This window comes from Peromyscus californicus, unplaced genomic scaffold, assembly GCF_007827085.1.
Source record: "Peromyscus californicus insignis strain IS unplaced genomic scaffold, ASM782708v3 Scaffold_23__1_contigs__length_62951481, whole genome shotgun sequence".
NCBI classification, from domain to species: Eukaryota; Metazoa; Chordata; class Mammalia; order Rodentia; family Cricetidae; genus Peromyscus; species Peromyscus californicus.
Genome location: NW_026294534.1, coordinates 52,609,918 through 52,636,917, shown reverse-complemented (window position 1 = coordinate 52,636,917; position 27,000 = coordinate 52,609,918). Strand labels below are relative to the sequence as shown.

Here is a 27,000-nt window from a genome sequence, read left to right as displayed (position 1 = left end):
GCACAGGGACAAATAGAATGGAAACACATAAACTATGAACCAATGGCTGAGGGGTCCCCAACTGGATCAGGCCCTCTGAATTGGTGAGACAGTTGATTGGCTTGATCTGTTTGGGAGGCATCCAGGAAGTGGGACCGGGTCCTGTGCTCATTGCATGTGCTGGCTGTTTGAAACCTGGGGCCTATGCAGGGACACTTGGCTCAGCCTGGGAGGAGGGGACTGGACCAGCCTGGACTGAGTCTACCAGGTTGATCTCAGTCCTCGGGGGAGGCTTTGCCCTGGAGGAGGTGGGAATGGGGGGTGGGTTGGGGGGGAAGGTGAGGGGGGGCGGGAGGGGGGAGAACAAGGGAATCCGTGGCTGATATGTAGAACTGAATTGTATTGCAAAATAAAAAAATAAATAAGCAATTTGGCGACAATGTGAAAAAAAAAAGAAGCATGTAGCAATAAAATGACTCCTATTGACATTCTGTTATACCCACACTTATATAGACACATAGATCTGTGTCTAGCTTAGCCATCAGAGAAGTTTGGTACTGCAGCAGATGGGAACAGATACAGAGACATACAGTCAGACAATATGCGGAGAATGAGAGACTTTGCAACACTCGGCCCTGAGTGAGATGCCTCCATTAAATCTTTTCAATCAGGGATCAGTGATGCCTGCAGAAGAGGAGGCAGAAAGAATGTTCAAATCTAGAGGGGAATGGAGCCACCAAGGAAACAAGACCTTCTATAGCACCAGAACCGAAGCACATATGAACTCACAGAGACTGAGGCATTATGCACAAGGCCTCCATGGGTCTGCACCACATAGTGTCCTAGAGCTGAAAGAAATGGACACATGTCCCATCCCTAACCCTGAAGCAATTTCCAATTGTTAACAATTTGCAAATGAAAATTTAGTTTTAGTCAAGGTGGTCTCACTTGGGAAATAAACTACTCTTAGGGGTAGGCTGTATGCCCAGCAGCGGATGGGCAAGAGAAACAAAGTCAATGGCATCCTTGGAGCTTCCTTGTCTCATAAAGTCCTGTCAGGGCTTTTCTTTTTCTCTTCTTTTCTTTTTGAAAAAAAAAAAAACCAACTAATTGTTTCATCTTACATTTTTATTATATATTGTTTTATTACACACACACCACACAAACAAATATACATACATACATACACACACACACACACACACACACACACACACACACACACACACACACACACACACAATGTTTTTCTCTTTTTTACTCTATAGATTCTTTGTGTATATATTTTGGCCTCCATGTTAGTGTTTTTATCGGATTCCTAAGTGTAAGAAGGAGTGGTTATCTTCATCTGAATCTGTTTCTTCTGCCTTTTGAGGGCTCTGTTCCCTCTGTTTGATTTGTCCTAATCTGCTATATTAGTTTTTGTTTTATATTATTATATTTCATTTTATTATTGTCCTTTAGAAACCTGTTTGTTTTCTAATGAGAGACAGAAAGTGGGTGGATCCAGATGGCAGGTGAGGTGGGGAGAAGCTGGAAAAAGCAGATATAGTGGAAACCATAATCAAGATACATTATGTGAGAAAAGTCTATTTTCAATAAAAGGAAAAAATAATAATTTGTTTATGAGTCAACAATCTTAAGTGAAATAATGTACAAAAAAAATGTAAAAAGACAGTTCTGATTGACAACACGTACATTTTTTTAAGCTTGTTTTGAAAAAACTCTTACACTCAAGTGGAGGATAATCTGTGTGCTAGCATGTTGGACCAATCTTCTCTTCTTAGGTTTTTGCTTTCTTTTGTTTTTCCCATCCACTAGCCTCACAACCACTGAAGACTAAGGCTAGTTCTGAGTTTCCACAGAATTGCCTTAGAGTCAAGAGCTGGGCCAAAACATAACGTTTAACCGATGTTTTGGTTAATCTCAGATTTCAAAATGTATCTAATGCAGATACTGGCACCACATACTGTGGCCATTGCTTAATAAACCTGACTGTGTGGTTCTTCGGTCTTTGACATTATTTTGTGGCCTCAATATGGAAGACTTAGGTATTGGGGACTTGAAGAGCTGGAGCTTGTGAGAGGCACTGATGCAGATATTTAACAGTCCATTCTGGTATGAATTGATAAATAGTAACACTGAGAGAAATGCAGAGTAATGATGCTGGGATATGAGGTTTCATAAGGGAACCAGGATTCCAAGAGCAACTGGGAAAGAGCCCATTTATGTGAGGTTTTGCTCAAGATGACTTCTTTCTGCCTGTGTCCTGAAAACTTTAATGAACTTGAAATTAAAGATAATGGAATACTTTGTTTATATAAAAAAGGGGGGGGGGTTTGAAGAACATTCTGGTTCCTGTTGAGGAAGTACTTGTAATTGTTGAATAAATCAGCATCACTGAAGAGAAATTCCCTGCATTTTATTGGGACAATAGCAAAATTGTCCTGAGGACAAAATCCCGAACATTGGAAGCTCTATCTTATGAAGATCCAAATCCATTTAAAAAGAGAAAGCCTAGGCTGAAGTGGTTTCTTGAAAACAACTGTCTAGAGAAATGTTTTCCAGGGTCAAGGCTGAGAGGCTGACATAGCTGTTGTCCAGGAGGCCACACTACACTGTCAACTGGCAGTGGAACTAGACATTGTCATCCCATAGTTGACTTTGCAGACTTGGAAGATAAAAAATTGAGGTTTCCCTGGTTTCTTTTTTGTCAACATGATGCAAGCTAGAGCTATCTGTAAAGAGGAGTCTCAGTTGAGGAAATGTCACCATCAGATTGCTTATAGGCAGACCTGTATGCCTGTTTCATGATTAATTATTGATGTGAGGGGTCCCAGGCCACTGGGATTGGTGCCGCCTCTTGGTAGGTTTTTCTTGGTGGTATGAGGAAGTGTCCTTAGCAAGGCTAGGGAGCAAGCTGATAAGCAGCATTCCTTCTGTGGTTCTGTCTCTAGGGTCCCATGTTTAATTGCATGCACTGATTTACCTTTAGGAAGGACTGTAGGCTGGAAAATGCAATAGACCTGTACTCCCCATGTTTCTTTTGATCAGTGCTTTAGCAAAATAATAAAAAGCAAACTCAAGACAGAGGTTCACAGACTCTTGCACAATGATTTCAGAGAGCAGTGACACTAAGCAGCATGTGTCAGTGTCAGAATCCCAGCAAGGAGGTGACAGGAAAGTAACTAAGTCAACAACACTCATTAATGTAAGACTGAAACCTTATGGGCTGAACTCAGAAGTGTCGCCTTCCTTAAAGGTGTAGAGAAGCAGGCTACATCCCTTTGTGTTAAAGTCATAAATTCAGCTTAATGAAGAGATTCATGCCACAGACATGATTACAGAAGGACAGAGGAAGAAGGGATTGGGGAAATGACTAGTAGGTAATGTGCTTCTAATCTTGTAAATATTAGTGCCTGAATTTAATCCCCAATTTATATTAAAAAAAAAAAAAACACCTGGGCATGATGGCATGTAGTTGTAAACCCAATGCTGGGGATATGAAGACAGACAGTTCCCAGTGGCTTGTTACTTAGGCTAGGCTTGGTGAATTCTAGGCCAGTCAATTTTTTAAAAAATAAGGTGGATGGCACCTGGCACCTGAGAAACAATATTCAAGGTGATCTTCTGGCCTCTATTGGATACCCACACACTCATAAGGACATACATATAAAATGATGAAAAATACTTTATATTTTTCACTGCAAATTGGCCATGTCACAAACACCATCATACAAGAAATGTTGTATGGCTAGAACACAAGATTTTCACCTCAGCCTCCCAATTTTGTCAGATTTTCTTGCACTCAGTGTCATTATTGTGTTCTAACATCTAATCACAACCACCGTGCAGTTAGAGCCTCTCAAGTCATTAAATTTAAAGGTTCTAGAGAAGTCCAATCTTGGTCTCTCATCAGCATTGGATGTTCATCTCAGGACGTACTCTGGAGGTAATAGGAATCTTTGGACTTGTAGTTGACTGTGTCACTGACTTTCTGTAGAGTATGGTTTTATCTTCTGTTGGGTTCACAGCATAGGTGAAAGATAAGGGGTTTTAAATGCTCCAGAAAACAGAAAAACGATATAGATGAAAAAACAAAGAATTTAAAAAATGTAGCTAGTATAGGATTCCCACATCTAAGTAATATATATATATATATATATATATATATATATATATATATGTATGTATATATATATATATATGTATATATATATATATATATATATATAAACTCAACTAAGTTAATACAAAATAGAAAATCATCAACTGAGTAGTCATAATTAAAAGGAGATGTAATGGTTTATTCTACAATATCCTATAGGTAGGAATGATGAGTAGGAATTTGGGGCAAATATGAGCTTTATTATGAGCTCTAGGCCAGCCTACATTACAAAGGTAAAAATAAAACAAAGTGGAAAATGAACTGTCAAATAGAATAATGTTAAGTGAATTGTAGAGTCCCTGTGCTTAAATGATTTACCTGGAATGCAGTACGATAGGGTAAATGCTTTGTTTAAGCATTATATAATAAGTAAAATATCCAACAGTCTCTTAGGAAGAGGGAAAAATTATTTGCCATAGAACCAAAACATCTTGTCTGTTCAACGTCACACTGGTAGGAAGATATCAACAAATGCTTCTGATTTTCTAAATAAAAATTACTTCAGATCTAGAATATTTTAGCTATGCCAAAATTAAGAATTTCTTAGCTATGCCAATCAAGTATGGGAGAATAGTAAGTATGTTCAGGCATAAAAACTTGAGCTTTTAATAGACTTTTCCCAGGAAGTGACTAGAATATGTCCTGAAGCAATATGCCTAAGTGAGAGGTAACAATTAAATAAAGGATACTGAAGACTCACCCAAGAGAGAAGACAGAATACTCCAAAATGGAAGTAAAGTGGTACCCAACTTGGCAACTCTATATAAAGCATGGTAAATTGAGGTAATAAAAATCCATCTACATGTACAACAGTGTTGTGACCTTAGCTGAATAAAAATAATGGAAATTTGTTCTTTCCATAGCAAGTGAATCCAGAAGGATTAAGCACACACACACACACACACACACACACACACACACACACACACAAACACACAAACACACACACACACACACAACTATACACTGTGAAGAAAAAAACAGTTCCAACATACTAACAAAAAATGTCTTGGGCTGTCAATCTTTCAACATCAACATGGTAGAAAAGATCACAAAGTTGTTTTTACAAAAAGCTTTTATATTGGAAACTAAACTGAAGTGATAAGGAAGTCACCCACACTACTTCTAGCTGAACTTATGAAAATTGTAATGGAATTTTATCAGAAGTTATGGATGAAAATTAGTAATAAATATGAAGGAACTAAACAAGTGAAAGTTAATTGTATAATTATATCTTTACGGATATGAATGGAAGCTGGTCATTGCACAAAAATATGCTTTGTCCAGAAAAGCAGGGGCACAGGTATACTACTATAAATCCCTTTCATTTAACAAAATTAACTAAATATGACACACAGAGCCAAACAGTAAAAGTGTGGGCTATAGGAACCAACAGACATTCACTTGTTATAGTAGGATCCAACATATAACCGTACAAACTGGCAAGTAAAGAGCTACCAACTTTCTTATTTATAAATGTAGAAATTTAAAAAATCCAGGAAAATGGTTACAATTTAGATTATAGTTGCATCAAATGAAGGGAAATAGACAAGAGATTATAACATTTACTTTGAATCATGATTACCTTTGTGGTCATAAAGTCATATGAAAGTTATTTTGATAAATTATCAATAAACTCATGAAAAATAAAGAAAAATATAACATTCGTTAAATTATTTTTTTTCACATTCCTAGAAAGTCACAAGTGAATGGAGAGTATATGGTATTTTAAATACAAGAAATGTCTCTGGCGAGAGCCACCATGTGGCTATTGACAGCTTTATAAGGGAATAGAGAAAACCAGAGACATATATTATGTTCATCCTATTTTTCTTGTGGTGCCCTGTATTTGCTATAGACTCTGCCAATGAGAATGCAATCACCAGAAATAACTCAACAGATATCGAGAACAGTAAGGCACATCAACTTCCTTTTAAAAATAAACATAGTAACCTAGGTTGTTTTTCCAGAAATGGTCATTTGACTGTTCAGTTATGGCTGAGGTATTGCTAAGATTTTTATACATGTAATAAAAATTAAGCCTCATGTATGCATATGTAAGAGATATTTAATCAACATAACATATATAACAATAGGACATGTAATATATAATACAAATATATAAATAGATATATCCAGTTTTGTAACTATTTAGTAAATCATGTTTTCCTTTGAATACACTATCTTCCTTTTTAGTAAAACTGAATAGAGTTGCTCAAATTCAGTTATTTCACTACCGAAATGAAATTTTTCTCATACAAGTGTCAAGAATGATTTCAAGTTTGTTTTGCTTTTTAATGAGCAATCAAAGCATATAATTTATAGTTACTGGCTTGAAGACTGTGAAAAATTGATAGAAGAGAAGACTGGTGTTTTGCGTCGATACTTTGCCTCGACTTTGAGATGCCTATCACACAATTAAAGGCTAAGCACAAGTTTCACCCCTGTGACTCACATGCTAGAGAAAACAGAACCCTTAGAGTTATCCTCTGATCTCCACACAAGTGCGATGGCATACACGACACCACATCCCAGTAAATGGATCGACATACAGACAGACAGAAAAAATAATGCCATAAGTTAAGCTGTGTGTTATCCTAATTCAATGAAAAATTAGGAAAAAGAACCAAGTGAGTAAGCTGAGATGGAGATGCCCAGGTATCTGAGGAAAGTCAGTTGCAGCTTATGAGATACCAGGGGAGAAATTTTGTTAAGTAAACAGACAGTTCAACTGCCTGTGTGTAGGTGTGAAACCAGCGTGGGGGCCAGAAGGACACAGGCAGTTTCAAAGCCATCAGGGTGGTGGAGTACTAAAGGTCACTATCAGCTCCAGTTCTTACCACTGATGTGTTCCTGAGAAAGCATTTGGAATTGTTAAAGACACTTTTTTATTGTCACGAATTGAGATTTTAGAAGGAGTCTGATGCAAGAATCTGCTGAATAGAGATCACAGATGCTATCCAGTGTCTTAAAATGGATAGGGCAGTTCCCCATGGTAGAGTCACTGGCCAATATGTCTGCAATGAAAAATGGGAAACCCTTTTGTAAAGGACTAATTTAGTACATCCTAGTTCTTCAAAGTTTATGAGGCATATAGTTGAAGTCTTATGAAATTGCATAGCTAATTCATTTACCCAATCATGTCTAATTATTACCCTATTTCTGATTATCTCTTTTGTCACAACTAAAAGGAGCACAAAAGACTCGATTGCCTTCTCCCTAAGCTTCCTGTGCATGTGAAAGCACTGAGCAGCCTAATTTATTTATACTCATGCTTGTGTTTTTTCAAATAAAATGGCCCCCAAGAACATATGTATATTTTAGTTCATAGTTTGAGAACATTTAGTATATTATATTTTTCTTTGAATTAATTTTCTTCCCTGAACATGAAACTGCATGAATTAATTTCATTAAATTGGTCAAGCTTATTAAAAACAATTTACTAGACAAAATCAACAAGGTAAAACTTTGTTCTGAAAAGCTAAAAAAAATCATGACATCATTGAAAGAAATAAAGTACATCAAAAATAATTATAGTGTGCTATGTATTGCCTGATTAGCATGTTTCATTCAAAAGAATATATTAACTCAAAAATATTTGGAATTTCTTTTTTATGCAAAGGAAATTTTGGACTTGGTCTTTTAATTAACTTCTCTGAGCAATAAAAATGAACATGAAAAATTAAATCAAAAAGAACTCTAGTCCATGAAACTAAGAAACCAATTACTACTTTTGGTCCAGATGCTCCTTATAAGTAATTTTAATTCCATATCATATGGGTCTTATCATAATTCTCAATTTATTCTTTCTTCAATGCTGCAAAAGTATCTTGTCTCCTGTCATTTTCCTGAGCGCTGACCAAACAGAGTGGGCATGTCTTTTGACTCACAGTGAATTTTTATTCTTTTTTGTTTTATTTTGTTTTGTTTTTTTTTGTTTTTCGAGACAGGGTTTCTCTGTGTAGCTTTGTGCCTTTCCTGGAACTCACTCTGTAGCCCAGGTTGGCCTCGAACTCACAGAGATCCGCCTGGCTCTGCCTCCCGAGTGCTGGGATTAAAGGCGTGAGCCACCACCCCCCGCCCGACCCGAATTTTTATTCTTAACTATTTTATTTTTCAAGAATTTCTAGCTGCTATAGAGCAGAGTTATTTTGTTAAAACACATTCAACTTCACAAAATGTATTGCCCCACCTTCACAAGAGGAATAGCAACCACAAATACATAAATGTGATACGGTAATTGATACACCTCAGGTTTCAGTTATATTTTGCAAAGCTAGTTGTATTTACGGTTATTAGTGGGAAGTGATTTATGAATAATTTGAAATGTTAACTTGCCAAAAGGGATTTTTAAATAAAACCTCACTGCTTCTCCTGTTTATGTCTGCCAGTGTTTTCCTTGTCTCCTGAATCACAGGGCACCGTTCCACTACACTGTCTCGCTTCCCTTATTTGGTGCGCTGGAATGAAAGAGCATAAGATAGGATTTCTGTGGTGCTAAGTAAATATTAAATATTATTGCTAAAACACAAGTCCTGGAATTATTGAAATAATCCTACATTCTTAAATGCGTAAATGAAAAGACGAGTCCCTCAAGGAGATCTAAGCTGGAATCTGACCACAGTCACATACATACTTTGTCATCCAGTTTACTTAGCTTCTCTGCCTTCAAGTCTTTCTCTCCCCTGACCTTACTGAGGGTGAAAGGCAATGGTCAGAGGAAAGTACCTAGCATCAACAACTGCTTCATAACCACCAGCTGTGGTGTTCTTTCAATGTACAGTAAGTTGTGGGTTACATAGTGATATGTATGTATTAGATAGCCAAAAACTGCCACTAATAATTAATAGATAATGATTTTTGCTCCATTTTCTTAGAGAAACATGTATTGAAAAAGATGTGTTAGGGGCTGGAGAGATGGTTTAGTATTTAAAAAGCACTGGCTAATCTTCCAGAGGACCCCCAGGTTTAATTCCCAGAATCCACGTGGTAACTCACATGCATCTGTAACTCCAATTCCAGGAAATCTGATACCTTCTTCTGGCCTCCATGTATGTGGCCAGGCACACACATTGTGCAGAGATATGCATGTAACTGAACATTCGTACATATAAATTAACTTTCAAAAAAAATTTTTTAAAAAAGAAAGATGTGTTAGAAGCATGGTTAGTTTGAAAGACAACTGGTATGGTAGGAAGTATATTGGAATATATTTTTTTTATTTATTGCTTGAAAGCAATAAATATATACTTACACACACACAACATTTTATTCAAAACAGCTCCCACTTCCTCCCTACCATTCCATGCATACTTCCCACCAAGTTTCATGTACTCTTTTTAAAAAAAAAATAATAATAAAACCTCCCCGAGTCTGTTTGGTGTTGTCACTACAGGAGTAGGTATAGAACCATGGCACACACAAGAACCAACAGCAGTTCTAACTGCTTGTATAAGAACAGCACAAGATCGAGTCAGCCAAAGTTCCTCCAAGAATGAAAGGAGGGCCCATGGAAATTTACACAGAACTGAAGAGCTATCGGCAGTTGATGGATAGATACCTCGAGAGAGAATGTCATTATTCATCAGTAATTCAGCTCCTGATACATGATATTTTCAGTGTTTGTCAGAGTACAATTCAAATATTATAGGATTTAGGAAGAAAAAAAAATTGAGCTAATAGATAATACTTCGATGAAAAAGATAGGATAGTATATATACATTTTCCAAGAAAATTTAGTTCTCCTGGAATTTACAGAAACAAGAGAGGTTGAAAATAGAAAAAATTGGAAGGAATTGCAGGGTGGGTGGAATAGAGTGTAGGGTCAAAGTGCTTTGAAAGAATCTGGTAAACACTTTCAAGTAAAGTGGCTCAATAAAGGTTAACTAAAAAAAATCTGTACACTTCCTATGTACAAATGGGAATCAAACTAAAAATGAAATCAGGGAAGCAACACCATTCACAATAACCACAAATAATATAAAATATCTTGTGTTAACTCTAACTAAGCGAGAGAAAGACTTGTATAGTAAAACCTTTTTATTTTTGCAGAAGAAAATTTAAGAAGATATCAAAAGATGGAAATATTTTTCATGCTCATGGATTCGTACAATTAACAGTAAAAATGGCCATCCCACCAAAAGCAATCTACAGATTCAAAACAACCACCATAAAAATTCCAACGCAATTATTTACAGAACTTGAAAGGACAATATTCAGCTTCATATGAAAAAACAAAAAGCCCAGAGTAGCTAAAAGAAAAATTGTGAATAATAAAAGAACTAGGAGAGACATCACCATCTTTGGTTTCAAATTGTACTGCAGAACTATAAGAATGAAAACCACGTGGTATTTACATAAAAACAGACAAGTTGGTCATTGTAGTAAAATTGAAGACCAGGAAGTAAATCCACACACCTGCATACCTGTGAACACCTGATTTTTGATGAAGAAGCCAGAAATACACACTGGCTGGGGGAAAAAAAAGCAGCTTTAACAAATGGTGCTGGTCAAACTGGATATCTACATATAGAAGAATGCAAATAGATCCATATTTATAACTCTGCACAAAACTCAAGTACAAGTGGATCAAAGACCTCAACACAAAACCAGACACACTGACCTTGATAGAGGAGAAAATGGTGGATAGCCTTGAACACGTTGGCACAGGAGGGAACTTTCTGAACAGAACACTAATAGCACAGACACTAACAACAATCAGTAACCGGACATCATGAAACTGAAACGTCTTCTGTAAGGCAAAGGACACTGTCAATAGGACAAAATGACAGCCTACAGAATGGGAAAAGATTTTCATCAACTCCACATCTAATACAGGCTGAAATGGCTCAGAAACAAACAAACAAAAACATTTTCAACATTCTTCACAAATTTGCATGTCATCCTTTGGAAGGGGGCAATGCTAATCTTCTCTGCATTGTTCCAATTTTAGCATATGTGCTGCCGAAGTGAGCACAAAAGTCAGGGGAGAGTAGTCTGAATTGGGTTATGAGATCTCCGAGGTACCTCCCCTCAGCCATTGAACTCACTCTACCTGACTGTGAGTCTGTTCCAAGTTCCAGCGGGCTAGGGAGGCATCCGCCCAGTGGGGCCTCTCCTCATGTTCAACATTCTTAGCTGGCATAGCCATATCAAGTAAGCAGGGAACACATGGGCTCACAGAGACTCAAGTAGTAAGCTTGGGGCCTGCAAAGGTCTACACCAGGTCCTCTGTGTATATGTGATGGCTGTTTGCTTGGTGGTTTGTGATACTCCCAACAGTGGGGGGAGCAGGTGTTTCTTTGACTCGTTTGCCTGCTCTTGAGACAGACTCCTTTCCTCTTACTGGGTTGCCTAGTCCAGTCTCAATAAGAGGACTTTTGCCTTGTCTTGCTGTATCTTGTTTAGTCTCTTGAGGGGACTGCTGTTTTCTGAAGGATGCAGAGAGGGAGTGGGTTTTGGGAGGAGAGGGGAGGAGCTAGGAGAAGTGGAGGGAGGGGAAACTGTAGTTGGGATATTTTGTATGAAAGAAGAATTTATTTTCAAAAAATAAAAGACAGAAGAGCTCTAGCTTCAGAAGCATTTAAAAGTGAGTGCCTGGAGTGTGAAAGTTGAACACAGAATTTTAGATAGTGACTACGGCTGCCATACACTGCCTTATACTGGCTAGAAACAAGAGAAGCAAGTCATAACATGAGTAAGAAGAAAACTTAGAAGTCATTATGAGACAGAAACATGTAAATGCTGCCTTTTATAGTGAAGAGCAGTAATTTTTGCAGTGAGAGAAAGAGAATGTCAATATATTATCCATGAACTAACTTGATGTTTGGAGATAGGCTATTTTCTTAGGTATGTTCTGAGGATAGAGAGTTAAAATTATGGTCTGTATTAGTACATGTATGGTTTCTAGAAAAGCAGAATTTAGCAATGTAGTTCCTTACTTGCTTGCTAGCTTACTTTCCTGATCTTGGGTCTGATGTTGGTTCTCTGGAATTCTGAGATGTTTAAATTGTTATTCATATCTGAAATGTGTCCCAAGTCTCACTTGTTAAAAGTATGCTTCCCATTTGAAGTTACCTTGAAGAGGAGGGGATTAGGGGTATGGCTGGAGGATAGAATTTGCTATTGTGGTATCCTTGAGTCTCTCTTTCTCCCCATCCCTCCACCTCTCCCTGTCTTTCTGACTCCTTCTTGGCCATCACAATGTGAGCAAAAGTCCTCTGTCACATACTATAGCCACTATGGCCTGCCACGCATAGGCCTAAAAACTATAGGACTGAGTTAGTACTGACTGAGAGCTTTGAAACCATTAGCAAAACAAAACTTCCCTTCACACACACACACACACACACACACACACACACACACACACACACACACACACGGTGATATTTTATTTGTACTAAAATGTGATTTGTATGTTAATAAATAAAGTTGCCCGGGGGTCAGAGCTATTAGCAAACCATAGCAGAAACTGGGCGGTGGTGGTGCACGCCTTTAATCCCAGCACTTGGTAGGGAGAGCTAGGTAGATCTCTGTGTGTTCAAGGATACAGCCAGCATGGAGACACATGCCTTTAATCTGGATACCAACCATAGAAGACCTGGAGGTCTGTACAGACAGGCATTGACTAGGAGGTTATGTGGTTGGGTTTGCAACCAATGAGAAGGCAGAACAGAAACACTATAAAAAGACAGACACACAGGAAGTAGCTCTCTTTTGGAGAGGTAGGACCACAGCGACAGTGAAGGGTAAGGTTTTCAGCTCTTAGCTATTGCTCTGACCTCTTGGCTTTCATCTCTGTATTGGCTTTGTGTTTCTTATTTAATAAGAGGGTTGGTTACATCTACACACACACACACACACACACACACACACACACACACACACACACGCATGCAAAATTTTCAACCCAGCTAACTACCCAGGGCTAGTGGATCTTGGAGGAGAACCTAGAATCACTGCTTTATTAAATCCACATAATCCTTAACTGCATTCTAAGTATTTTCCCGTATGCCCACAGATAAGTGTATTCCTTACCTCTTATATGTACACATTTACAATTCAACTCCCTCACCTAAGGCTCTGGGATCATTGTGGCAAAATATTGTTAGAGCCAGAAGGACAGGGATTTTGCAGTGAGAGTGTATCTCCCAGGAATGTTAAAAGCTGTGTACATAAACACTTATCAACATAACAATAGAAAAAACCCTAGTGTCCTCCTGAAGAAAGGGAGGCAGGATCATACAAGCCAGGGAGGGTCAAGGTCATGACAGATAACCCACAGGGACAGCTGACCTGAGCTCTTGGGAGCTCATGGACTCTGGAACCACAGTTAAGGAGCCTGCATGGAACTGACATAGGCCCTCTGCATGTGTGTGACAGTTATGTAGCTTGTTCTGTTTGTAAGACTTCTCGAAGTGAGATCAGGACCTGTCCCTGTTGTTTAGCTGTCTTTTGGGAACCTGTTCCACATGCTTGCCCAGCCTTGCCCAGCCTTGCCCAGCCTTGATACTGGTGGAGGAGGGGGCATGGTCCTGCCTCAACTTGATGTATCATGCTTTGTTCAAGCCCATAGGAGGCCTGCCCCTTTCTGAAAGGAGACAGAGAAGGAGTGGATGGGGAGGGAGATAGATGGGAGGGCAGGAACAGGAGGAGAGGAGGGAGGGGAAACTGAGTTTGGCATGTAAAATAAATGAGAAAAATGTTAATTAAATAAAAAAAAAGACATGATACCATGAATATGAGAAAGCCCACAAAGGCTAAACTCCACACAAAGAACTACAGGCAACCAAGCAACTAAGGAATGCTGAGTGTGGAAGAAATAATCTCCAGGGAAGAGTATGTCAAATGTGGAGCCATGAAGATATTCATACAGACTAAGAAATTTATATTTACATATTTAGGAGTGTAGGTATATGTAGATTCACACACATGTACACCTACATAACAACTAATGAAAAAGTCATTGAATTTGAAAGAGTAGGGAGGGATAGGGTGTATGGGAAGGTTTGAAGGGAGGGAAGGGAAGAGGAGGAAATTAGATAGTTATATTTTATATCAAAGATAAAAGAAATATTTTTTTAAATATTGTAACATCAGAACTGAAAAATAAAAAATTTAAAAATTAAGAAAAAAATTTAAAATATCAGGTATTTTGTTACAGTGATGAGATGATATCTAACAGAGATATATTTTCATCAAAATATTTATCCTTTCATATCATGAGTCAGTACATAATCAAAAGTAAAATCATCATGAGATACAAACATTCTGAATTAAATATCTAACATCACTGTAAAATATAACACTGCTCATTTTCCTAAGGCAAGACATTCATTAAGGGATCATCTGTAAATAATGTCATAACTTGACAAATAAAGTAGAATATATTCTTAACATAAATATTCCACAAAATAACAAATTCTTGTTAGTGGAAGAAAATATCAGTATATATAGGTCAGACTGTTAATGAGCAACTCTACAAGAATGAAAATAACAGCAAATGTTTAAAGGCAGGAATGTTCTAGAATATGATAGGTGCTGATACTTAAACATACAAAGATGAATCATAGGGTAACCTCTCAATTTATTAGCCGGGGAAAGTTCAGCTAACCAAGACATTTCAGCAGAATCATTAAGAGCTGATTTCCCTGACTGTTCAGAAACAGATACCTAATGAGTATACGTGATGAGCACATCCTTTGACCATTTTAAAGTAATTTAAATTTGGATTAAACTTAAATTGAAGCTACTTTTCTAATCACTGTGCCCTTTTAAATTCAAATAGAATATCGTCATGAGCAGTGTTGACAGCTGAAGACAGAATTTTCCACTAAGAGGAGATAAACCTTCTTTTAATAAGAAGGAAGTAGCATAAAATTAAACAAGTTTGCTAACAAAAATATGATAATTTAATATTTGTTTTAGTGTAGTTACTCTGGAATCTTTCAAAATATGTTTCTCAAAATATTGCAAATATAAAGATATACAAAAAGTCTTCTATGTGGTGACAACTATATTGTCTACCAGATTTTTCTAATATCAGACATACTCAATATTGTAAAAATTACCCCAGTTATAAATAATGTCCATACTATCTAACATTTAGTGACTGTCAACAGTGTTAGATACTATACCAACCTCTTTAAAGGTATTTAATTTCAATTTTAATTTAGTTCATTTCATTCTAATTATACAATGAAAGCAATATTGTCACACTAATTTGACAGATGTTGAATGCAATGTTTAAATAGACTGGGTAGCTTGTGTGGGGCATCTGCTTGGACAGAAGTACAAAACCCCCATATAATGTCTAAACTGAGGTTCTGCCTGGTCTATGAGGCTGTCCTCATGCCACGTACTTACCAATCAGATCCTCAAAAACAAAATTAGGATGAATGGAAAAACCAGGCCAGATAAGAAAAAAGAATACATTTGGCATCAACCTAAAACATGTAGACTCATGAGTTCATTAGCTCATACCAATCACAGGGGACTTACCTTCTAGCCTGTGCTGCACGCACCGCCCCCCCCAACCCAGGAGATGCTTTGATGTTAATAATCAATGATATAAACTCAATATAATTAAATATAAACATGTAAATCCTCTCTCATACCAGATACATTTCTGTTACTCAGAAGTCTCATACAGGTGGTGGCCATTGTTTTGTGTGCTGAAGACGCTGGAGTATTATTTTATTATCATAGAACATTTACTGTAAAGCACTGACAATTTAAATGCCCAGAATCAGGACAAATAATATGACTTTTCAACTTTGTATCTTCAAACTGACAGATGCTTCCTTAACATGTTTGATCTGTACGACAGTGCAGCAACAGCACTGGAATGGTATATGGGATCAAAACACAATGCAGGGCTTTGCTTTTTAAAGACATTAACTAGAAAATATGTCTACGATAGGTAACAATATTCAGTGACAATGACCAACTTCAAATTAATGAAAGTAGAGAAAGTGAACACCAATGTGGTTTCAGAAGAAACCTAGCAAAAACTTTATGAACGTAAAGTTTTGTAATGGTAGAACGGTGACTCTCTCTCTCTCTCTCTCTCTCTCTCTCTCTATATATATATATATATATATATATATATATATATATATATATATATATATATATATTTTACTTGAAAGAGTTCTTTCAAGCAAAACAAATTTGTAAGTTACCCCTACATCAAAAGATACCCAAAGCCCCACTGAGGGAATGTGAAGGGTATCTCTGTAGGATGGCCCCAGAATACAGTGTTAATTACCTAAGCATGGATCTTCTAGGAAAACTGTGCATCTGTATTGTTACTTCTAACCTGTCTTTTTTCTGTATTCTTTCCACATGTCTGTTTTATTCATATTTTTCCTCATGAACCTCACAGCTACTTTTTCAATTTTAAAAAATCATGTTTCAAATGATATCACAGGCTGGTCAGTGGTAGCGAGTGCCTTTAATCATAATACTTGAGAGGTAGAGAAGGCTAGGTTGGAGCCTGGTCTACAAAGTGGGTTCCAGGTGAGCCAGGAATGTTATACAACTCCTCCCCAAAAAAACCCCAAACCAAAAACTAACAAACAAACAAAAATCACAGATTTTTGTCTTGGATATCTTTGGTTTCAGTGAAATTGATTTCCATTATAATACCGAATATTTTATTAAATGCATTAACACTAATTTATCTAAGAATTCTTCTGTAGATGACCAAACTGATCTTTCTCCTCTTTTCTCTCTATTTCCTCTCCTTTTTTCTTCCCCACCTTTCCTCCGTTTCCCTGATTCCTTTTTCCTTTCCTCTCTCCATTTCTCCCTTTCTCTCACACACATAAACATACTTATTTACACACTATGGCTATATATTATCTGTAAAATACATATTATAATATTTTTTTCCTCCAGTCTCAACTGTAAATCTCAGGCTAGGTAATGAGCTGTTCAGTCAAGGCCTGCCTGTTGCCTGCTGAGGATCAATGTTGAAGCCCATGATCAAACAGAGGCCCTAGAAGAAACCACGGGTATAAAATGAATAAGCAGCAAGAACAAAAAACTAAAGCTTCTTTTCCAACCTGACAGAGATCAGGAAAGGGAGAGAGCACCTATCTGTTATTCTTCACAATTATTTGAGTTATAAGCTCCTATGCTTCTGTTACCAAATTTAAAAGATGAGCAGGAGAAATAAATCATTTAAAGGGAAGTGACACACAAATAAGTTTGTTCAATCTTCGTGTTTATCACAGTTCTGCTGTGACCAGCTCAAAAACTGTCCCTTCCCTTGCTTATTTGGAATTCACTAAAAATGGAAATAAAAATTATCATTTCTGTGATCAATCATCACCATAGAACTTTTATGATAAGAAATAAAATGTTTGGAGTATTGAGGACAAGCTTACAAAATGTCCTTTCTATTGGGGTTAAAGATTGAGGAATGTACACCTTGTAATATGGCAATTTTGACATCTGATCACTTGAATACCTGTTGGAAGCTATTAGTATCTCACAAAGTAGAGACCAGGATATCATGCTTTCCAATCTTTTTTTTTTTTTTTTTTTTTGGTTTTTTTCGAGACAGGGTTTCTCTGTGTAGCTTTGCGCCTTTCCTCGAACTCACAGAGATCCGCCTGGCTCTGCCTCCCGAGTGCTGGGATTAAAGGCGTGCGCCACCAACGCCCGGCATGCTTTCCAATCTTAGTTGCATTTTTCACACTTGGGATTTGTGATGAAGTGAAGGAAATAAAGATTCATTCACACTAATATTGCTTTAAAATTATTTTAGTCTTACACCTGTCTCCTTTAAAAAAATCATTCATACTATTTATCCCTGTTGCTCTCATAAGATGAATTCCTGTGGTATAGCTGCAAATATTTTATGTTATTTTAAAATGTTGTCATGTGCCTAGTATTTTAAAGTAGATAAAATGAGTATCCCCAAAGTTACATTAAGACTTGGAAGAGTATATATTACATGAGATAGAGAAAATCGCTGAATAGAACTCCAAATCTACACATACTTTTAGTTTACTTGAGTTATCCCAGGATCTAGTATTTTAGTCAAAACATCTAACAAGATGAAAATTGAAACACAGACATAACTAATCCAAATTGAGACTATTCTAGAATTCATCCATGAGAATTACAAGGCAAGATTTAAGAAAGGATGATAAATCAAGCTGGTAGAAGTTTCACTTAATTGGTTTTCTCCTCAGAGGTCTCATTGACAATGTTCTGTAACTTTTCACAAATATTCCAACAGTGAAAATGACCTGTGACTCTTAGAGTCACTGTAGTTGGCAATGGTGGAAATATGTTCATGGATGTGACACTTCGTTATTGTAGGTCAGGCATGAGGGACAGACGATATCACTAGCAAAAAGTACTCCTTCTAAAGCTGCTCCTTTTCCAAGTTCTGGTTCACTAGTTTTCGAAATACATTATGGATCAAAGAGCGATAAAAGGATAAATCACTGAGAAACCCAAACCAAGAAAGCTCAGTTATACGTTATTTGTTGAGAAAAACTGTTCATGCAAATATTTTTAAGGTTTAATTGTTCATTTAGGTTTTTTTTTTTATTTTATATACCACCCAGTGTTCATGCAAATATTTTTGAGCTGACTTCTTCAGATAGGACCTGTTCAAAATCTCATGTCATGCTAAACAGATAGGGATGGGACTTCAAATGTGAAACATGGAAAGTGCAGAGCAATTTACAGGAAGATATTTGGTTTACATCATATGTATGTGATGCAAAAAACAAAAAACCCATAATTTTTAAAAGTGGATTTGCGTGAAGATTTTCTTTTAAAAAAAAAAACATTTATTGTTTTTCTCTGCTGAGTAGTATTCCTCAGCAGAGAAAAACAATGACATCATGAGGTTTGCAGACAAATGGATGGATTTAGAAAAAACCATCCTGAGTGAGGTAACCCAGACACAGAAAGACAAACATGGTATGTACTCACTCATAGGAGAATACTAGATGTGGAACAAGGATGACTGGACTGCTACTCACATCACCAGATAGGCTACCTGGAAAACAGGACCCCAAGAAAGACACGGGGATTGCCCAATGACAGAGAAATGGAAGAGATCTACATGAACAGCCTGGACATGAGTGGGGGTAGTGAAGGGCGAGGGTCGGGAAAGAGAGCTTGGAGGAGCGGGAGATCCCAGCTGGATCAACAACAGAGAGGGAGAACAAGGAATAGGAGACCATGGTAAATGAAGACCACATGAGAATAGGAAGAAGCAAAGTGCTAGAGAGGCCCACAGAAATCCACAAAGATACCCTCACAACAGACTGCTGGCAATGGTCCAGAAACAGCCCGAACTGACCTACTCTGGTGATGGGTTGGCCAAACACCCTAATTGTCGTGCTAGAAACCCCATCCAACTACTGAGGGATCTGGATGCAGAGATCCATGGCTAGGCCCCGGGTAGATCTCTGGGAGTAAAATTAGTGAGAATGAGAAGAGTTTACATGAGCGAGAATTGTTGAGACCAAGGTTGGATAAAGCACAGGGACAAATAGCCAAACGAAGGGAAACACATGAACTATGAACCAATGGCTGAGGGGTCACCAGCTGGATCAGGCCCTCTGAGTGGGTGAGACAGTTGATTGTCTTGATCTGTTTGGGAGGCATCCAGGAAGTGGGACCGGGTCCTGTGCTCATTGCATGAGTCAGCTGTTTGAAACCTGGGGCCTATGCAGGATCGCTTGGCTTGGCCTGGGAGGAGGGGACTGGACCTACCTGGACTGAGTCTACCAGTTTGATCTCAGTCCGCGGGGAAGGCTTTGCCCTGTAGGAGATGGGAATGGGGGGCGGGCTGGGGGGAAGGTGAGGAGGGCGGGAGGGAGGAGAACAAGGGAATCCGTGGCTGATATGTAGAACTGAATTGTATTGCAAAATAAAAATAAAAAAAATAAATAAAAAAAGAAAAAAAAAACATAAAAAAAGATTTATTTATTATGTACACAATGTTCTGCTTACACACCAGATCTAATTATAGATGGTTGTGAGCCACCATGTGGCTGCTGGGAATTGAACTCATGACTTCTGGAAGAGCAGCCAGTGCGCTTAACCTCTGAGCAATCTCTCCAGCCCTGGATTTGTGTAAAGATTTTCATGTCAAAAGCTCTGCATCTTGAATTACCCAGTGGACTGATCAAAGAAAGCTGAATACCCTCTTATACAGTATAGGAACTACACCATGTTATATCCCAGGTCTTGGACCATTAAAAAGCCCTTTCAGATAATGTAATTTTAAAGTTTCATATTAAAAATACATTAAATGGTGTTGAGGGTTTTAATTCACTTGTTTTGGTTTGTCTCCCAGCACAAAGGATCAAATGGGATCTCAGTACACACAGCCCATCTCCAGTCTTAACAGGAATTTTGTAAAACATTTTATGTAATGTTAGCAAATCTTTTGAGTCATATTAATAAATATGTTACCTTTCTAGAGAAATAAAAATATAGGCATAAAGGCAAAAGTGTAAGATTACTTTGTTTTAGCTTACCAAATACCAAATATAATTTGTTCTTTGTCATTAAAGAAACCAAAAAGGGCTAGAGCTAGAATTGTGTGGTTTGTTTCCTAGTGCCAAACAATTCTATGAAATCTATACTGTGTGATTAGTAAAAGAAAACACAAGTCACCATGTATATACTTCTATACAACCATGAGATGATTTTTAAATATGTTAATATAAGCATACATATGTGTATATGTGTGTATATATGTGTGAATGTACATGTAAGTGCGTAGGCATGCACTATAGTCTTTGGCCATAAACCTTCATGATGTCATCACCTCTAAGAAAGGTTCCTGACTGTTTTAAACGTTATTGCTTATAAATAGTTTTTCAATAATTGAAAAAGATGCTAGCATATCGAGCATGGCAATGAACAAAAGTGAATGCACTTTCCCTTCTTTAAGGAATGCAGTTTGGTGTCACCTGCTTGTCAGTAGCAATGCATCACACACCGTGTTTTCATTCTCTGTGCAGTGCAGTTTGGTCAGAGTTTGTTATTGTACTCAGGGGACCACTCTCCTTGTCAGATACTATTCCATCTTGAACTGAGTAAATAGCCTTGGAGAATATCTGAGCTGTGGAACCAACTCTTGGGTGACTTTCTTTCAGAATGTGATGTGTAATATTTATGAATCAAAGCTTAGGAATATTACAGTCTTTAATAGTTTAATAAACAACATCCCATTGCCATAGTGTGGGAGAAGTGGCAGATAATTACAAATATACATACGGTTTAACCTTTGAAACTGAATTTACATTACAAGTATTTATGATAGCAATCATTTAAAACATTTAAAGAAATGTAATTAAGGTCACAGATCATCAAAACTCTGTTATGTTGCTAATTTGTGTTTTCCCTACGGTGAATTGAATAAAGGTGAAATGGATATTACCACACACTGATGTAAGAATGAACAAGTTAACAAGAGAGAAGCCAGTTTGTATTTAATTAAAGAGGAAACTTTTGAAGCCGATATTTTAGGTAAATATAAGTATTAACATGTAGGCAGTGATGCAATTTGTTACCAAAATCCTGAGACCTGTCAGGAACAATGATTAAGCCATCAACCTGTGCTATGCATGACTCCTCTGTAACCTGGGGTAAACGGTTTAACCTCATCAACATTTGAATTATACATCTAAAAGCATAATGAAAATCTCACAAAGCTGATGAGAACATTTAGAAAACTGCTTATTATTCTTAGGATGCAATATGAAGACAAATACTATAATAATTGACAATTGTAATAGGGCTCAGGACACACTAATTTAAGGAAATACGTCACACTGACATTTGAGAAAACAGAATTAGGGATGCCCACCTCATTTTTCTTCATGCAGCTTCCCTGATTGTGTCTTGCTCATTAATGAGCATCCTCCTTATATATTGAAAGGACAAGACATCACTAAGTACAAATACAGTTGAACATGTTTGTTAAAGAAGGAGGAAAACTGAAAAAGCATGCTTGCTGAATGCCTTCAACCACCATAACATCCTTAGTCCAACCAAACACTTCTGGGCTGATCTACATTTCTAAATCACACCCAGCATAAAAAACACACAATTTCCCTGCTTCATCTGGCTCTTGTTTTCAGTAGGCTCCCATGGCATGTAGACTTTATATTTTCAATTTCTATGTTTTCTTTTATTAACTGCTTATTTTTCTTTTTAAGACTTTCCCTTGAACCTATACATTTGTGAGGAGGGAAGAAAATTCTCCTACATCGGGCCGTACTTTAAGCCCTTCCAATACATACACCATTAAACCCTTCAACACTAGCCTTCCAATTGGTCTTCCCAGTGCAGAGCTCACTAACACTGTGTGGTGAGTTACCAAAAGTAGAAATTAGGGAAGCTGGTGTGTTGAAGAACACCTGTAATCGAAGCGCTGGGGAGATGACAATGTGGGGTTTGGGAATTCAAGGTCATCCTCAGCTATACAGCGGTTTCAAAGTTACCTTGAGATACACAAAAATCCATCTAAAAAAGAAAGATGAAAGAGAGACAGAGATTGAGAGATAGAGACAGACAGACAGACAGACCAAAGACCCCTTCTCCAAAAAGTAAAAATTAGGGTCTGCTGGGGCTGAAGCCATGGCTACATAGTTAAGAGCCTAGAGCTGTTCTTTTTCCTAGAGCAGCATTTCTCAACCTGTGGGTTGCATATCAAATATTCTGCATCTCACATATTTACATTATAATTTGTAACAGTAGCAAAGTTACAGTTATGAAGCAGCAATGACAAATTTTATGGTGGTGACTACAACATGAGGAACTGTATTAAAGGATTGCAGCATTAGGAAGGTTGAGAACCAATACTCCAGAAGATTTAGGTTCAATTCCCAACACCCACATGATAGCGTAACTCCCGTCTTGGGGACACTATGTAATCTTCTGGTCTCACTCATGTGGTCTCCATGGGCACCCTACACACATAGTACATTGATAAATAGGCAGAGAAAATATCAATAAACAAAATGAAAATGAAAATAATTCACTGGGGCCTGGTGAGATAACACAATGTTGATACTGGAGTTTGGATCCTCAGCATCCACATAAAGGCAGAGGAATGCTGGCAGCCTTGTTGGGCTCAGGAGGTCGATATGTGGGATCAATAAGGTTCCACTGCCTTGCTAGACAGACTGAACAGGGTAATGCTGGTTCAGTAAGAGACGTTACCTCAGTAAATAAAGTGGAAAGCCATTTAAGAAGACTCCAGATGTCATTCTCTTGCCTCCACACCTATACATGACAAATAACATGAAAACTTGAGCCATATTTCAAGGATATAATATATTCTAGATGCACTGAACATTGCATCTTTTATTTGTACAGAAAGGCACAGTGCTCTTGGGGTTATGTTCCTACATAACCCATTTCTTGTAAGAGGAAGAAAGTACAGGGAGCACTGAGGCTGGATGTAATCATGATCTCCAGTTAATTCTCTGCCTATCACACCATAACAAATGTTAAACAAAAGCCGACTGTTGCTTTCCTTATGAGTTTTTAAGTGTGAGAACGATTTTAATATCAAATATAAATATGTTTAAAGTTCACACAATAAATTCCTAGGAGGAGAAAATACAAAACGATTTTGGAAAATAAAACTGGGAAGGGATCTATCTATAGATGTTCCCGGAGGTACAAGTAGTAGTTTATTTTTATCCTTGATCATCATTTACACTTTTAAAAGAAAATATGAACATTGTGCTGTTTCCATATTTCATATTACAAAGTAAATACTAAATCCATTGAATTGAAGTATACTAACACATCCAATAAATTTATTAGTCTTTTATTTGCTATGATATATGTATACTTTTGGTATGAATTAAAGTGAATTGTACAGCTTATGAATGGAGTGTATTGGTGGTGACACTGATGGTGTTCTGCTCCACTTTTCATTTATCAGTTAAATACAAGCTGTATCAGATCATCACCCCATAATCTACAGAAAAATGTCATTACAGCACCCCAGTCCTTTATGCTATACTGTCTTAATCATGAAAGTAACTCATAATCTACTCAACCAACAATTTATGACTTTGAGTTGATACAGAAAGAAAATCAAACATCAAATATGAAAAGAAATAGGCCTTTGGATGAGAATTATATTTTTATAGGATAATACTCTTATAGTTTACTTATAAGTGAATATGTGGCCAAAAAAATACCATGTATTCCTTTAGTACCTGAGCTTTAGAGTTTAAATTAAAATTACTAACATTCTAATATTTTGATAAAACCTGTTGATTCATTTTCTTCACAATATCAGACTCAAGAAATGAAACAACTATTCAGTGTTGTTCATACAAAACTACTAGTACCAATCCAATTGTGAATGTAAAATGGTAACATTATTTCATGTTAAACTAATTCTAGTTCAATTTCATTTATTTACCTTTATATTATTGATTAGTTGCAACTAAACTTTTTCCCTACATATTACATTTTAAACTGTAATGTACTTAATCTGAACACATACTCATGATAATATATAAAATTTTAGAGTCTATGTGCATATATATGTACGCAAAGATAAATACATACAATAAGAATTATACTAAAGGGTGGCCTGTAGAATATAGTTCCATATTGTGAAAAATATTATAGAATAACAAATATTGCAAAGTCATGTAGTAGTATATTTTTCAGAGATTCAAGGAAATGCAAAGAACAACCAGGGGTGGTGACCGTAGGATCACAGGTTCAAGTCCACACTATTCACGAGCATTATGCCAGCCAGAGCCACACAGTGCAACCCTGTCTCAGATCATCAGTAAGTAAATAAGTTCAAGCACATATTACAGACACGGATTACATTCCTCCCAAGAGAACAAACTGGGATAAAGAAGCAAGATGCACTTGATATGTGTCAGGAAACTCTTCATAGAGATTCACAGCATTGAAGGTAACAGAAAATTTCTGTTTTCTGTCACGACGTTCACCCGATAACTGGCATATTAGCATAACTGAAGACACAGTAAAAATGACAAATTCCGGAAACTGTCTTATGAAATTTTACACGGTTCCAAAAAATCTCAGTGGGAAGGAAATGAATTCTAAGAGAGAGAATGAGTGACTATTCACCACAGTCAACAAAAGGAAATGCAGAACTCTCATTCAATGGTCTCTATGGAGAAAGAAGCAATGGAAAATAATTGGCACTATAAAAGTTGTATTTTTTTTTTCAAATACAAAATCGCTACTTTATTTAATATTCTAAAGAACAAGAGACAATGTACAGCTTAATATTACTCTGCCGGAAGTGGAATAACTTAGAAGAAATATTACTTAAAAATCAGAAATCAGTCGTTACTGTATTCTTCAATATGAAAATGTTACTGAGTGTTTCTCAGAAGCCAAGAGACAGGATGCTCTTGACTACACCGCAAGGCTCTAGCACTTTCTCTTACCCCATGAAGTGTTTGACAGCCTACTACTCTCCCTCTTTGAAGGACACTAAGAGGTAAACTGATCTGTCAAGAGAGTACTGTACAGTCCAGGCTCTGCAGAGCAGGAAGTGTGGAGTTCCTTACCAGGCTGTCAAGAGTTCCCCTGCTCTTTCTTTCCTACAGACTTTTCTACAGTTTTATGACTCCAGTTGTAAAAGCATCTGTAAGGCTTTTCAGCAATTAGTCTCCTGAGGACTTGTTAATCGGGTCCTGTCAGACAGCTAATATTTATGACAATGGAAGGTAAATGGTCTGTTGAAATGCAGCCCGCTAATCATTAATTTCACTGCTCAGAGGGAGAATCACAGTTTACATATTCCCTTTGAAAAGTGTTAAAAATGAATGCATGGGCTTTAAAATACCCAGAGGTCTTTTTGTTGTTGTTGTTAACAGGATTACATAGGAAAAAAAATAAAAACAAACCAATTCCAAGTATTTCATAGGTTTCTATCACAAGAAACAGCTCTTTATTAAAAAAATAATAATACATAGCAATTACAATAACTATAAAGAACCCCTGCATCCTAAACATTTTTGAAATGAAAAAAAATACAGAAATTAAGTTCCAGTATATTTCTTTTGTATTTGTATTTTTAAATCACAGTACAAATTAACTTTCATTATGGCGTTAGGAAAACACAATTGTTTTGGTCAACTCTCCTCCCCTCCCTTCTGCCTCATCCCTCTGGCTTCTCTGTTGCTTTCTCCCCACAGTAACCACCATGCTGCTCATGTGTTCTATCGCCCTCCTCCTTCTTAGACATCTCCTTGTATTGTTTCCTTGATACTTCTCTAACCTCATATCCCATTCACACACTAACATCCAGGATTTATCCTAGGATCCAAATCCTAGGATAACCTAGGATTTGCATTTGAGATAGAACATGCAGTATGTTTCCTTCTCCATGTAGGTCACCTCAGTTGATACGGTATTTCTATGAGTTTATGGACCTCCCTGACTGAAATGTCCTCATATATTCAATGCTGTTTTTGTTTTTATTGGATCACCTTGACTTTATTAAGTCATGAATGTATTAAGTCATGAATATATTGTCATAACGATATTGTCATGTTCTTGTCTTTCCTCAAGTTAATCCTTCTTGATATTTCTACATTCTGTGTATTTCTACATTACAAACTGGTAAAGTTATATTCTTATGATAACTGTAAAGGATTAAGGTAAGTATGGTTTCTTAAAATTTTAATTTTCATGTTTAGGGCACTTTGGCAAGAGAACTGTCCTGAGTTCAGGGCCAGCCTGTATTGTATCCTGTCTCAAAATTGAACAACACAGGCCGGGCGGTGGTGGCGCATGCCTTTAATCCCAGCACTCGGGAGGCAGAGCCAGGTGGATCTCTGTGA

General features: G+C 37.1%; 1 protein-coding gene and 1 non-coding gene across 6 annotated transcripts in view; both read right to left on the bottom strand.

Moving 5' to 3' along the window:
* The window catches only part of Spock3 (SPARC (osteonectin), cwcv and kazal like domains proteoglycan 3), a 466,472-nt gene that overhangs the window by 277,769 nt on the left and 161,703 nt on the right, over window positions 1-27,000 (bottom strand). The gene's annotated exons all lie outside the window — the stretch shown is intronic.
* LOC128119510 (U6 spliceosomal RNA) lies at window positions 11,012-11,123 on the bottom strand. The gene has a single exon (XR_008221546.1). It is a non-coding gene; the product is annotated as a U6 spliceosomal RNA (small nuclear RNA).